The following is a 5,141-nucleotide window of genomic DNA, read 5'->3' on the forward strand; positions in this document are numbered from 1 at the left end:
GAACATTTTTATAATCCAAAATAAATATTTTGAAGACATGCAATCTTTTTAATGCAATAAAAATTGCAAATAAAATCCAAATAAATTTCAAATAATGATTTTAACATTTTTCCTCCAGTATTTAAATTTTTTGGAGAAGTCATATTTTCTCCTCTCGTTTATTTAAAATGAAATATTTTTCCGGAGAGAAAAATAAGTAAAACCACAATCCTCGTTGGAAAAAATAAATTTGAAAAATTCGAGAAAATCCCCAACTCTCTCCGAGGGTCCTTGAGTTGCTTAGGATTTATCGAGGATTTGTCAAAATGCAACAAAACATGATATGCAATGATGATCTATGTATAACATTCCAAATTGAAAATTTGGGATGTTACAAACCTACCCCCCTTAAGATGAATCTCGCCCTCGAGATTCGGGTTGGCTAGAAAACAGGTGGGAGTGGTTTTTCCGTAGATCTTCCTCTCGCTCCCAGGTGGCTTCATCTTCTGTGTGGTGACTCCACTGAACTTTGCAAAACTTGATAACCTTGTTGCGGGTAACTCGGCTGGCATATTCGAGAATCTTAACTGGCTTCTCCTCATAGGTCAAATCACTTTCCAACTGAATCGCTTCCAGTGGCACAGTGTCTCTCAGCGGTATCTCAGCCATTTCTGTGTGGCACTTCTTCAACTGAGAAACATGAAATACATCATGTACTCCAGACAATCCTTCGGGCAATTCCAACTTGTAGGCAACTTCTCCCATACGTTCCAACACTCTGTATGGTCCGATAAAACGGGGCGCTAACTTTCCTTTAACTCCAAAGCGCTTCACTCCTCGAAGTGGTGATACTCGAAGATAAACTCTGTCTCCGACTTCGTGAACTGTCTCCTTTCGTTTAGAATTAGCATAACTCTTCTGCCTGGACTGGGCTACTTTGAGCCTATCGCGAATCAACCTTACTTTCTGTTCAGACTCCTTAATCAGATCTGGTCCAAACAACTGACGGTCTCCAACTTCGTCCCATAACAACGGTGTTCTACACCTCCTTCCGTACAAAGCTTCGAAAGGGGCCATCTTCAAACTGGTTTGATAACTGTTGTTATACGAAAACTCCGCATATGGCAAATTGTCGTCCCAACTAGATCCATAATCTAGTGCACATGCTCTCAACATGTCCTCCAAAATCTGGTTGACTCTCTCGGTCTGTCCATCTGTCTGTGGGTGAAATGATGTACTAAATTCCAGCCTGGTTCCCAACGTTTCATGTAACTGCTTCCAAAACTTCGAGGTAAATTGGGTTCCTCTGTCTGATACAATGGTCCTCGGAACTCCATGCAAACATACTATCCTGGTCATGTATATCTTAGCCAACTTAGCACTGGTGTAAGTGGTCTTCACTGGAATGAAATGAGCCACTTTCGTCAAACGGTCGACTACAACCCATATCCAGTCATAGCCTGAACGAGTCCTGGGTAATCCCGTGATAAAATCCATGCCTATTTTATCCCACTTCCATTCGGGTATCGGCGATGGTCGTAGCAATCCTGCTGGCTTCTGATGCTCTGCCTTCACTCTCTGACATACATCACAAACTGCTACATACTCCGCAATATCCTTCTTCATTCCGGTCCACCGGAAAGTATTCTTCAAATCCAAATACATCTTGGTATTCCCTGGGTGAATCGAGTATGGTGAATCATGGGCTTCCTGCAAAATCAACTTCCTGATCTCCGGATCATTTGGCACATATACGCGGTCTTCGAACCATAAGGTATCGTGCTCATCCTCACGAAATCCCTTGGCTTTTCCTTTGCTCATCTTCTCCTTTATCTCTTCAATCTCCTTGTTTGTCTTCTGAGCTTCTCTGATCCTTTCCATCAAGGTAGACTGAATCTCCAATGTCGCTAAATAGCCTCTTGGGACTATCTCCAACATAGCTCGCGTAGGTCCTCAACTAACTCCTGAGGTAACTCTCCGGTCATGAGGGTGTTGACATGACTCTTGCGGCTCAACGCGTCTGCTACTACGTTAGCCTTTCCAGGGTGATAATGCAATCTCATATCATAATCTTTAATGAGCTCCAACCATCTCCTCTGTCTGAGATTTAACTCCTTCTGCGTGAAAATGTACTTCAAACTCTTGTGATCCGTGTACACCTCACAATGGTTTCCGATGAGAAAATGTCTCCATGTCTTCAATGCATGCACCACAGCTGCTAATTCCAAATCATGCGTAGCATAATTCTTCTCATGGGGTTTAAGTTGTCGTGAAGCATACGACACAACTCTTCCTTCCTGCATAAGCACTGCTCCAAGTCCTCGACGAGAAGCGTCGCAATAAACTTCATAATCCTTGCGCTGATTTGGCAGAATCAACACTGGTGAGGTAACCAATCGTTTCTTCAACTCTTGGAAACTAGCTTCACATTCCTCAGTCCAATTGAATTTGGTGTCCTTCTTCAATAGCTCAGTCATGGGCTTAGCAATCCTTGAGAAATTCTCGATAAATCTCCGGTAGTATCCTGCAAGTCCAAGAAAACTCCAGATTTCTCCAACTGTCGTGGGTGATTCCCAACTTGTCACTGTGTCAACCTTGGCAGGGTCTACTGCTATTCCTTCTCCAGAAATAACATGTCCAAGGAATCCAACTTCCTTCAACCAAAACTCACATTTGCTGAACTTGGCATATAATTGATGTTCTCTGAGCTTCTCAAGTACCAATAGTAAATGCTCCTCATGCTCTTCTTCATCCTTGGAAAAGATTAAAATATCATCAATGAACACCACGACGAACTTATCCAAAAACTCCATAAACACTTTGTTCATCAGGTTCATGAAATAGGCAGGTGCGTTAGTCAGTCCAAATGACATAACGGTATACTCATACAATCCATATCTGGTGGTAAATGCCGTCTTGGGTATATCCTGCTCTCGAATCTTTAACTGATGGTACCCTGATCGTAGATCGATCTTGGAAAATACTTTAGCTCCTTGCAAGCGGTCAAACAAATCATTTATCATCGGCAGTGGGTACTTGTTTTTGATGGTCACTTCATTCAATCCTCGGTAATCAACAACCATCCTTAGTGATCCATCTTTCTTCTCCACTAGAAGTACTGGTGATCCCCACGGTGACGAACTTGGGCGAATATAGCCTTTATCCAGTAACTCCTTGATCTACTTCTTAATTTCCTCCAAATCCTTTGCGGGCATCCTGTACGGTCTCTTAGATATTGGCCCTGTGCCTGGCAAAAGTTCAATCAAGAACTCAATGTCTCTATCTGGCGGCATGCCTGGCAACTCTTCTGGAAATACATCCGGATAATCCTTCACCACTGGTACTTCCTCCTGTACAACTCCTGATAAGGAATTCACTTGAGTCCTCTTCGGCATATGCCGGGATACATACTTGATCCTTTTTCCTTCCGGGGTGGTAAGCAAAATCGTCTTGCTGGCACAATCGATGTTTCCTCCATACAACGATAGCCAATCCATTCCCAAGATCACATCCAAACCTTGCGATTCCAAAACAATGAGGTCTGAGGGGAAAACATGCCTACCAATGGCCAATGGTATCTGAAAACATCCTTGGGTGGCCATATACTCTGCTCCTGGCGAGGTTACTAACATAGGGTTTCTGAGAACTTTGGTGGACATCTTCAACTTATTCACGAATCCCCTTGATATGTATGAATGCGATGCACCAGTATCGAAAAGAACAGTTGCAGTAAATGACTTAACCAAAAAACTTACCTATTACTGCATCAGGCTGAGCTTCAACCTCCTCCACGCTCACGTGGTTCACATGTCCTTTGTTGAACGGGTTCGGCTTCTTCCCAGAGCTTCCATTGCCAGTTCCATTTTGGGCTTCGGGACAATCGGTAGCATAATGTCCCGTCTTCTGGCACTTGAAACAAGTAATGTGACTTAGATCTCTCTTGGTTGGGGTAGATGGGTTGGTGCGGTTCTGTCCGTTTCCTCCTCCATTCCCATTACCATTCTTGGAGCCATTATGGTTGTGCGAACTACCTCCTCCATGGGTATGCTGAAACTGTCCTCCCGGCTTCGGGGTAAATCGTGGCTTCTGCTGGGCTCCAGAATTGTACTTCCCTTGTCCATACTTCTTCTTACGGTTTTCAATCTGATGTTGCTTCCCTTCAATCATGAGAGCTCTATCTACCAGCTCCTGGTAGTTGTTGAAAGTTGCTACCATCAACTGCATACTCAGCTCATCATTCAATCCTTCCAGAAACTTCTCCTGCTTGGCTGCATCTGTAGCAACGTCATCTGGTGCATAACGTGCTAACTTACTGAAATCCTCCACATACTGGCCTACGGTGCGTCCTCCTTGGCGTAGGTTGCGAAACTCACGCTTCTTCATAGCCATAGCTCCTGCTGAAACATGAGCTGTACGGAAAGCTTGCTGAAACTGGTCCCATGTGACAGTGTCAATAGGGTGCGTGGCTGTATAATTCTCCCACCATGATGCTGCGGGTCCATCAAGCTGATGTGCGGCAAAACGCACTCTTTCCGCATCTGTGCATCCTGCAGTGGTCAACTCCCTTCCAACTTTGCGGAGCCAATCATCTGCAACAATCGGCTCGGTGCTACTGGAAAACACCGGCGGGTTTAGCCTTAAGAAACAGGCTAAGTGATCAACAGGTGGTGGTGGCGGTGGGTTGTTGTTGTTGTTGCCTTGGTTCTGAACTAACACTTGCATCAGGGCATTCTGTTGCTGAATCAACTGGGTGATCTCTGGCGGGAAAACAAATCCGGTGTCGCATCTCGGAGGCATCTGATAGGTTTAGAAAAGATGAGAGTTTAGAATAGAATGAGGTCTAGAGAGAAAACACTACCCATATGCTCATGAGACAAATTCAATCAATATCACTCAATCAATCCAAACAAGGCAAAACAATCGATCTAACTAGCGTTACAAAGTGCTTGAACTATACTATTAAATGGGGGGAAAGCTACTACTGATATGGTGGTCTACTAAAAATTCTGATCCGTTGAAGACTCCATGATGTCAGCTCCAGCTTCATCAATCCATTCGTCTTCACTTCGTTCCGAGTCGGTGTCGTCGATGATGATGTAGTTATCCGGACAAGTGCATTCGTCGACTTCTGCTTTTGGCACTGGATTTCCCACGAATGATCC

Source organism: Triticum aestivum, chromosome 3D (assembly GCF_018294505.1).
Source record: "Triticum aestivum cultivar Chinese Spring chromosome 3D, IWGSC CS RefSeq v2.1, whole genome shotgun sequence".
In the NCBI taxonomy this organism is placed as follows: Eukaryota; Viridiplantae; Streptophyta; class Magnoliopsida; order Poales; family Poaceae; genus Triticum; species Triticum aestivum.